Source organism: Centrocercus urophasianus, unplaced genomic scaffold (genome assembly GCF_019232065.1).
Source record: "Centrocercus urophasianus isolate 14NV4802_14NV808 unplaced genomic scaffold, USGS_Curo_1.0 seq_31, whole genome shotgun sequence".
Taxonomy (NCBI): Eukaryota; Metazoa; Chordata; class Aves; order Galliformes; family Phasianidae; genus Centrocercus; species Centrocercus urophasianus.
Window position 1 is genome coordinate 28,922 of NW_024884878.1, and position 9,716 is coordinate 38,637.

Genomic DNA, 9,716 nt, shown 5'->3' on the forward strand with positions numbered 1-9,716 from the left:
AGCACAATGGACTGATTATTCTCATAGGTGAACTGCAGAATGCCTGCAGTTTTCTTTTAAGATCAAAGCCATGCTGTGTTAAATGTAAGTCATATCTGGCACATACTGCAATGCCACAGTATTAATAATTGTTAAGAGACTCTTAGGTAGCTATATCCCATTAAAATCAGCGAGAGCCAGGTTCCTAATTATCTTCAGAGAATATAGGACCTGGTTAGTAATTCCTTGCATTAAAACATTTAATTCTGAAATTCAAAACACTGAACAATTCTGTAGTTGTATATTCATGCTTTTTTTCCAGGCCTTTTTTCCCAATTTGTTTTGAAATTTTCATATTTATCAAGCGGAGTGTGCATACTGTGATGCAAATTAGTGATTAAGTTTTACAACAGCCTTTTATGGACGACTAGCAAAAGATGGGCAGGAGCTGGGTAGATATTCATAAATACATTTTGGCATATATAACCAGCCATGCTGAAAGAATAGGTTTTTACTAGCTTATGTTTGCACATATTGAAGTTGTGCACTTGCTGTAGGAGCAACGCTTGTGTTTTTCAAGATGTGATTGTCTAGCCAAGCACCTGGGAAGATTAACCAGAGCCTAATTGTTCTTTTCAGAAGCATTAATGTTTAAAAAATGAATTAAAAATGTATAGCCAAGACAGTCTTTTCATTACCACAAGAAAGAAAGATTTCTGCCCATTATTTTTTTCATGCATCCAGCCCAATAGCATTGTTAAAAATTAAAAGGTGTAATGATCTGCATGTGAACTAGATGGACAGCTGCATTTGAAATTAAATTACAGGAGAGAAACAGCATTTGATTAAAACGGAACTATTGCCTGACACTAAAAAATATCTTGGAAGAAAACTGGGCTAAATGTGATGTATTAATTTCCATGGGTATCTGTTTTCAGGACAGTCGTTATTCACTGACAGGGAAGAATTTTTTGAAAACCAAAAACAGAATGGGTACTCAGTGCTTATGGAAATCTGTAAAAGGTGAAAAAGCACTGTCTCTGAAGACTACCTGTCATTCCTGTGTACTTGTAGGACTGCTCTCAAAGCTTTAGAAAAAAGGTCAGACAGAAGTTAAGACATCTTCACTACATACATTCATTAAGGTTTACTATAATCTATTAATTGGTGGTATATATAAGAAAAAGAAGGCAAGTTTCTCATATTTGTATTCCTATGTTCTTGTGTTCTCATACAGCCAAGTACTGATGGAGATGTTTTATTTTCTTAAATAGTTTTGCATAGTTTAATATCACACCCTGATGTTCAGGTTTTAAGCTCATGTCTGGCTATTCAATTTAATCCGCCGTCATGCAGAAATGAGGATGAGAGCAGAGTTAAGGGAGGAAACACTGCTGTGTGACAGCAGCTGGGAGAGAGGGCCGAGTAACCAGAGGGAAGCAGCCCTACAGCACCGAGTTAGTGCAAGAGGAGGTGCTCCACGTGCAGAGCAGCAGCTCCCTGCAGGCCAGCAGAGGCCCGTGGTGGGGCAGGCTGTTCCCCTGCAGCCCGCGGGCATCGCGCGGAGTCCATCTCCCCGCGCAGCCACGGAGGAGCTGCCGATGCCGCAGCGGATGCGGCCTGGGGAGGCGGCCTGGGGAGAGCGGTCCGCGGTGCGGCGGAAGGGCCGGGGGAGCTGCCGCCGCCGGGGACCGCGCCGAAGCGGTGCCTGAACGTTGGGCCGCGTGTGTGGAGCCGGGCTGGGGCAGCGCTCGGGGAGCTGCAGGCTGTGGGGAGCCCACTAGGGATCCGTTCAGGCATTCCTGAACGAACGAGGGACCCACGTGGAGCGGGGCTGCGAGTGACCGTGGGTGGCAGGGACTAGGGTTACAGGCTGACTGCAGCCTATGTTCCCCTGCAGCGCTCAGAGGGAAGAGAAAAGGTGGGTGAGGGAAAGGTGGTTTCCTTTTGCTTTTAGTTCTCGCTGCTCCGGTCTGTTAGTAACTCTGTTTGGCTCTGTTTTGCTCACTGTGGTGATTGGAGAGCTTCAGACTTCACATTGACAAAAGCCGGAGCAACCTGGTCTGTCCTTATAAGCTGATCCTGCTTTTGCGTGGGAGCGTTCCCCACGAACCTCCCAAGGCCCCTTCGAACAACATGGATTCTGTGATCTTGTCATCCTTAGGAAGGATAGAGTTTAAGATGGACATCAGTAGTGTCCATGCCAATACATTTATAGAGGAAAGAAAAGGAAGTATTGTTAATTTTTCTTGTCTCTTGTATCTCTGTGCCACTCAGCAGTTTCATATCTGCTGAAGTTTGAAGTTTTCTGCTCATCCAGCCTTGCGGAAATGGATGGGCTAAAACTCAGGTTGTATGAAATGCATCAGTGTCTATAAATCCATTAACTGCCATTGTGAAGGACATTTGCAGGAAATTAACACTTCAGGCTTTGTCTGAGAAGTGACTTCCTTGATCTCTAATGGAGAAACAGTGAGGGTTGGCCTCCCAGTAATACTTTCCCTGCATTCATGACAACCCGCCTCTGAATGTAGACAAAATCAAGACGTAATTCTTTTCTGTGCTTAGGTAGGATGTTGTTTCTGGAAGATAGCATTTGATGAAGTCAAAGGGAGTCTCAAGGGGAAGACTATGAAGAAAGAGTCAGAAGTGAACAAAATGAAAATAAACGGAGACAATAAATGCTATTTTTCAGCCACATAACATTATTAGCAGTGGTTAGAGATTTTTCCAGTAGCATTTCCATTCTGTTCACTTGGTCATTTTACTATCACTTTAAAGTAGCAATGCTGTGAAATCATAATGTTGTGATTGACATGAAGCTCAACTTCTTCTGTATTCACCCCTTTATTCAGCAAATTTCCAGTTAGATCTGTGAGTTTTTTGTTTGCTTGCTTCAAGAAAGTAACTGTACATGTTAAACTTCTGTCACTGCGTGAGTTGAAGATTTCTAGTTAGGCAAAGATCTTAGTGATAGCAGCAAAGTTTATTAATTATTGCAGTAATTGCCCCTTCCCCCCTACTGGCAAGGGAGAAGTACACCAGTCAGTGCAGTTGTATACCCTAAACCTGATGCAGGTAATGCCTCACGTGGTGCCCATTGGTTGAGTGTCGCAGGCTCACAGACTTCTCGACACTGTTGCTGCAATACTGAAGATAGGAGGGCAATTTTTGAAAGTTAGCACATCCATTCTGTCCTGTGCTTGGCACTCCCTGTGCTGTCCTGTGCTAGGCTTACCCCATCCTGCATATTTTCCTTATCTTCCGAGTCAGAACTCCCCATTCTTAATTTTACTCTATTTAGAAGCTTTCTTTATGAGCAATAGCATATATAACTATTTCACAGGAAGGTTATAAGTTCAGAAGGGGTCTACACTACATACAGAGAACACTGGAAACTTCCACTTCATAAACAATCTACCTCTCACAAATATATTTTGGGCATTATATAAAGCCAAACACAGGAACAGAAAGGTATTTTTTTCCCAGTCCCATTAATTATAAAACATTTGTGGAGCTAAGGGGGTGAGAAAAATTGTAAAATATTCAGCAGCATCTGTTTTCTATTTATTGGACATGCACCTTTCAAGAAAATATGCAAGGCAATGACAAGAGTTTTTTTGTTTTTTTTCCTGAGTCCATAATCTCAGACACAGAGCCCCAAGGAGTCAGAATGAGCTCCTACTTCTGTGACTTCTTTCACAACTGCTCCACTGAACTGTCAATTCTGAGTACAGTTTAGCTGTTGATGGAGTTATACAAATTCCATAATGTTTGTCTGGGCTCCAAAGCAGATGCTGCATGAGAGCTGAATGCTAAAATAAAAGTTTTATGTTTGGAAGAATTAAAAAAAAAAAAAGTAAGCAATGTTATTTATTGCTCCCTATGCATTTCTTTGCTCTCCAGATGTTTTACTACTGCAAACTTTTCTGTGATAACTCCAGTTTTTAAATGCCTGAGTTCTGCCATCTGGTCCCATCACTGTTGGAGTGATAAAGTACAGTCCAAGGGGATAGATAGTTTGGTCCTGATGGATTTGATGAGAGGGTGCAGGGTAAGTTGAGAGGTGCTCAGCTTTCAGTGGTGCCTTCAGTCTGCATCGTTTCTTTGCCCATCAGCAGCTGACATATGCTTAAGTTTAGGGCTACACTGAGCCCTCATGCCAATAACCTTGCATCAGCAAGCTAGTTATAGCTTTATTGTTATGACTGGTATACTAGACACCTTTGCTGCTCCTGTGAGTTCAGACTGTCTTTGCCACTGACAGGCTGTCCACATTGCAAAACTCCCTAGAGCACTGCTCTATTTTCTACCAATCTTCATTGCTTTTCAATGGGGTTTTGCCTGTGGCTTTGCCGTATGTTCAGGTGATTGCAGTTCTTATCTAAGGATGCTCTCTTTGCATGTAAATAGATGCAGATGTCCATGATGTAAGTGTATATGCTTGTTAGACTTCATGTTCTGGGACATATTTTCCATTTTTTGAAGGAAAAGGGAAAAGAGGATAATAGTGTTTTGTAAATAAATTCCTTGTCCAGGCAATCTTAGGAATAGCAAGTAGACACTTTTTGAAAAGTATTATTGCCTTAAATTGGAAGTGCTGGAAGTTCTTGCTATAATTTTTAGATTCTGTTTGGAGTTTGAAACTGTTCCTTAATCAACTCAGATACATGCCAGCTTTTTCCAGAAGATTACTTAGTACCTCTTTTAGAGTTTAAAATACTCAGATTTTCTGAGGTTTAGATATTTTAGACAGAGAAATTTATTGCCTGACTAGCTTGGATGCAGAAGTTTTGAAGTAGTTCTTCCTTATCTCTTTCAGAACTTGAATAGATACCTTTGTGTCAAAGAGGATCAAAATGGATCTCTACCCTGAGAGGTGCTCTACACTTACGCAGAGGTAAAAGTACCATTTCATATACTGGCTCTTTCTCTGTGTATAAATGACTTCATCACAGTGTTACACTTTGCAGCACAGTTTTCTTTACTCCTCACGAGTTAATGGAATTGTCTTCTTTTTTTTTTTTTTCTTTTGTGTTAAAAAATAAAAAAATGAAAATAAATCAACAAACAGTAGGAAGCCAAACTGTGAATTCTCTCTCTTTTGAAAGTGAATTGGTAAAGTATATGTCTACTGAAAATGACGTTTGTGATTACTTCCTTGCAGGCTCTATGTGAGGAAAAGTAGATAAGAAAATTACTTTGAACTGCCATGAAATGTAGCTGGTCAGATATCCTTTCTTAGTGGCTGTTGCCTGCTATGTGTTTTTCCTCTTTCTCTATCTACACTTAAGAACTCAGTGAAAAACACAGTGCTGGTTAAACTACTGTAGCTCCACAGCAAGATAGCTGAGATTGGCAAAGCCAGCTTCAAGTGCTTGTAGCAGTCTATTTTGTCTCTGTGTTCTTTTCTTTCTGTCTTAGTTTCAGCTAGGACAGAATTGCTTTCTTTGGAGTGTCTGGTATAGCTTGTTTGGTTCTGGGAGAGAAACATGTTCATAACACATTGGTGTTTGTAGTTGCTTCTAAGCAGCATTGTATAAAGCCAGGGCTATTCACTGCAAATGTACGGCTGCTTTGGTGCAGACTGGTTTAGAATTTCTTGTGGGGGTTGCTTAGCATAGCTTCTGAAAAACCATGGTTTTGGAGCCATAACTGGTGTATAATCAAAGAATATTAGGATGTTATAATCACAAAATAAACAAAAGAGTTTGGCAAAGCAGACTATGATAACAAAAGAGAATAGATAGAAAGCTTACCCCCATCCTGGGCTCACTCACAGAACACCAGCAGAGGTGATCTCCAGATGAGACCCTTCCCCACTGGCAGCCAGCTCTTCAATAGGTCCAGGAGGGGTGGAGCCTGGCTCCACCCCTTCCGGCAGCACAGCTGAATTGCCTTCACCTGTGCTCCTCTGGCTGGCTCATGGCTCGCCTCAGGTGATCAATCAGAGGTTCAGGCCGTGACTCAGCAGTTCCCATGCAACTATGAAGCAGCTCTGAAAACCTTAATTGAAATTAATACTTATGGGAAATAAAACATTGCAAAAATTTACCATTTTGCAAGTATCTGGCGGTCTTTCTCAGATTTGACTTATCCTTTTAGACTATTGCTACTTTGAAAAATCCATGTATAAACCAGTGGAGAAACAAGATCAGGGCTGCAACTAAAATGGTGCCCTGTTGCGGGCTCTCTGAGAACACAGGGTACTGATTCCGTTCTCTTTCATCTTAGTTATGCTGTGTTAAGCTAGGGTAATCAAGATATTGTCTATACAGTCACTACAATTAGGTGGATCTGGTCTACTGCAAAAAGTGGTTTTACTTACTATTCTCAACCTCCTTTTTTCATTTTAGAGCTAGCTTTAGACTTTGAGGAAGTTATAAGTTTCTACCAGGGAAGTACTCCTTTTTCAAACATGCTTCAAATGAGTATAGAAGAAAAACATGCAAACGTTAAGTTCCTTAATATGGCTAGTATGAATGCTAGTGCACGAGAGATGTGAGAAGGAACACCTAGAGTCAGTGGCTGCTGAGATTTATGCAATAATAAAATCACAGCACAGACTGTTATCAAAGTAGAACCTTTAGACCTGAGGGTAGACTGTGTTTGTTGAAGGGAATTCGTAGTCGTGCTATACAACATGGAGTGGCCGAGGTAAAATTGTAATTGTATACATCAAAGGTGTTTACTCAAAACAGACAGTGTCACAATTTAATGGTCAAGGTCATGACTGCAGATAACAGTAAACACTGAAAGACCAGCCCACTTCAGGAGATAATATCTTTCTTTGTTTCATACTGCTTGGATGCTGGAGTGAAGTAGGTCCCAGCAAATTGCTGGTAAGTCAAAGTTGTGTGGTGTTCACTAGGGTAACTGGAGAGGGGTCATATTAAATAAATGAATGAACTAAATAGTCAGGTGGGTTTGATCAAGGAAAGGTCAGCTCACCAAGAGGTGTGCCATAACTGGAGAAAATGGAAGCAGGAGAAGACTTCATTCTAGGAGATTTTCTCTCCTCAACATCTCATTCAGGGGATGTTTCAGCACTTTTTGGAAAGATAGACATATATTCTCTGGGCTCTACAAATCTTCCAAATGTCTAAGGCTCTTCAGAAAATATCAGGATCATAAGATGTGATACATATCCTTAGGATGCTTCTATCTATGCAAGAAGCCAAATACCAAATGTGGCTAGGATGACAATATTTGCTACTTGTATGTTTCAGAGGAGAGCTGAGGTCTCGTTTCTGCTTCCATGGCAAATGAAGCTGCCTTTTACCCATCCAGAGATCCTGGATTGTCCTCTGCCTGGCTACATTTTTTTAGTGGCAGCACACAAAGAGAAACAAAAATTTCAGATCAAAAAGAATACAAATGGAAAATCTCTGGAATTTCAGGTTTGATGGGACTCCCTTGGAGATTTTGTGGTCAGGACCTGATTTACTCTGAAGCTGTACAAGGGACGTGATTAGTCTGTGCCTCAAGTGTCCAGATCTAGTCCAAGACCCTATTTTTGGGAGGGTATTTTGGAGATTTTTTTATAGGTCGTGGTTAAAGAGCTGGTGATTAGGACAGGAGTGTTACGACAAAACTTGCATGGGTTTCTGGTGTGGAGCTAAGTATCTTTCTCTCACCCGCAAAACCAAAGATTCATGAATTCAAATCACACAGTTAGCCTGCACAGAAACTTGAGTGCATTTTGTAGCTGAACACTCCATTCCACTTCTTTTCAACATAGCCTTTACATTTTGTTTCTCTGCTATCCAAAATACTTTTCATTTAGGTTTATGACAGGTGGAACACATGAACTTTTTTTCTCGCTGGTATTACTGTCCATTATCCTCTTCTTTCCCATTTAAAGCAATGAAGATTAATATATGTTGTTTCTTGTTGCCTGGATCTTTCTCATATTTTTTCTAAAAATGTTGTTTCAAAATTTTCTGTTTTTTTCCCTAGAAATAATAGAACCCTGAAATAGAAGAGGAAGAAAAGAAAGGGAAGAAAGAAGAGAGGACAAAAAAATGCACTAGTACCATATGAGAATTTAAAGCCTAGATATTGTTCATACTTATGAACAATATTCTTAACAACAACAGAAAGGGAAAAATAAGAGCAGGAGTTGGGACTAAATCTTGTTTTTTAGGAAGAGAATAGAGTAATGTTAATAGAAACAAGTTTCTAGAATTTTAACTTTTTTTAAAATTATTATTATTTTTGCAGAATATGCTATAAAACTCCTTAAGAATCACAGAATCACAGAATCACAGTTATTTTTGGTTCAGCTTCAGATGGTACATATACATGTTTGTTTGAAATCTATAGCTTCTGATAGACAAAATGGCCAAACATTCTTCAGGATCTTTAGCTTTCCTTCCTGACCTCCAGAGCATTGGGTGCAGGCACTGTTATAATTCTTGCTAGGCATTATTTTGCCACTGATTTCAGATGTCTACTCTGTTTATTTTTACAACATAAAAGTATATAAATCTTCACTTGAGTTTTTCTTCTCCAGTAGGAGTAGGAAGAGGCTGATAGCTGCTGTGTTGTAAACAGCTACATGTAACCCTCACGAAGTACGTGTACTTGTGTACTCCGTAGCGAAGCTTTTGGGTTGTTTCAGGCATAAATGTGTCTGATCAAGTCTAGGTAAACCGAAGCTATTCTGAAATGCAGCTTCTAGGCTGTTTAGTAAATAGCAAACATTCAGTGAAAGCTGCCTCCTTCCTTGGATGGAATCCCTGTATTAATTTTATTATGGGAAAAGCATGGTGCAGACTTTTAAGGAGACATACAAAAAACATTTACTGTTTTTCACAAAATCAGTTGTGTTGCATGTATCACTCTTTTCCTGATTTTGTCCTCTCTGTACTGTTTGATAAGTAAACCCAGGAAATGTCACCTGTTTCACTTGTGTGTGTTTTGTTGTTGACTGGAATATTAATGAAAATATACCTGATGACTTGGGCAACAGGGTGTTGTAAATTAAATTTATATATCAAATGGCACAGAGAAGGTCCATTCACATCCTCCAAAATAATAATTGTGAGTGTGCTTTTTGCAGTTTGGAACTACCAGCAGCAACTCCTGCTTTTGTCAGCTGGAAAAAAAAAAGTATACAGGCTTGCCGTGCCTTGAAAAATCTAATTTCTGAGAGGAGCAGGTAAATTGAGCCATACTTCCTTTGATCTTTTATTGTACATTCTCTCTTTATCTGTAGTCTGCTGAGGCAGAGTCAGCAGAATACAGGGGGAGACTAAGAAAAAGAATATGAGCAGCTGTAGCCTGTGGAAACTCAGTCCCCATGCACGTTAAGCTTTATCTCTTGTCAGTGATCCATTATTCAAGCTTGTCACAAGTTGGAAGTATCATTTTCAAATACAAAACAACCCCCAAAGAAACAAAAGCAAGCTATCAACCCACCAGCTTATGGTTATGGCCCGATGAACTCATTTCAGTCCTCTCTGCTCAAAATACATCACTTCTCCCTCCATCGACCAAATGACTGGACTCATGACCAAGGAGAAAGTGATCTGTACAACCTTTCTTTTAAATGTCTTAGTTCTCTCTGTGTTAGAATTGACTATTTCTGAGGGAGGTAAGAGGAGATTTTTCACTGCTGGAAAGGCAGACTCGTCTGCACAAAGAAGGGAGTGAGCTGATTTTAGGGGTGGTAAACCACCATGGGAAAAGCAGCTAAAGAAGTCAGTGAAGGAGGAGGAGGACTGCTCAGAGTC

The 9,716-nt window shown here is 40.3% G+C and overlaps 1 long non-coding RNA gene across 1 annotated transcript; it reads left to right on the forward strand.

Moving 5' to 3' along the window:
- The first annotated feature begins 4,250 nt into the window (after positions 1-4,250).
- Positions 4,251-8,125, forward strand: LOC122166077. Its single transcript, XR_006170655.1, has 3 exons — positions 4,251-4,409; positions 4,802-4,879; positions 7,939-8,125. It is a non-coding gene; the product is annotated as an uncharacterized LOC122166077 (long non-coding RNA).
- Positions 8,126-9,716: the final 1,591 nt, after the last annotated feature.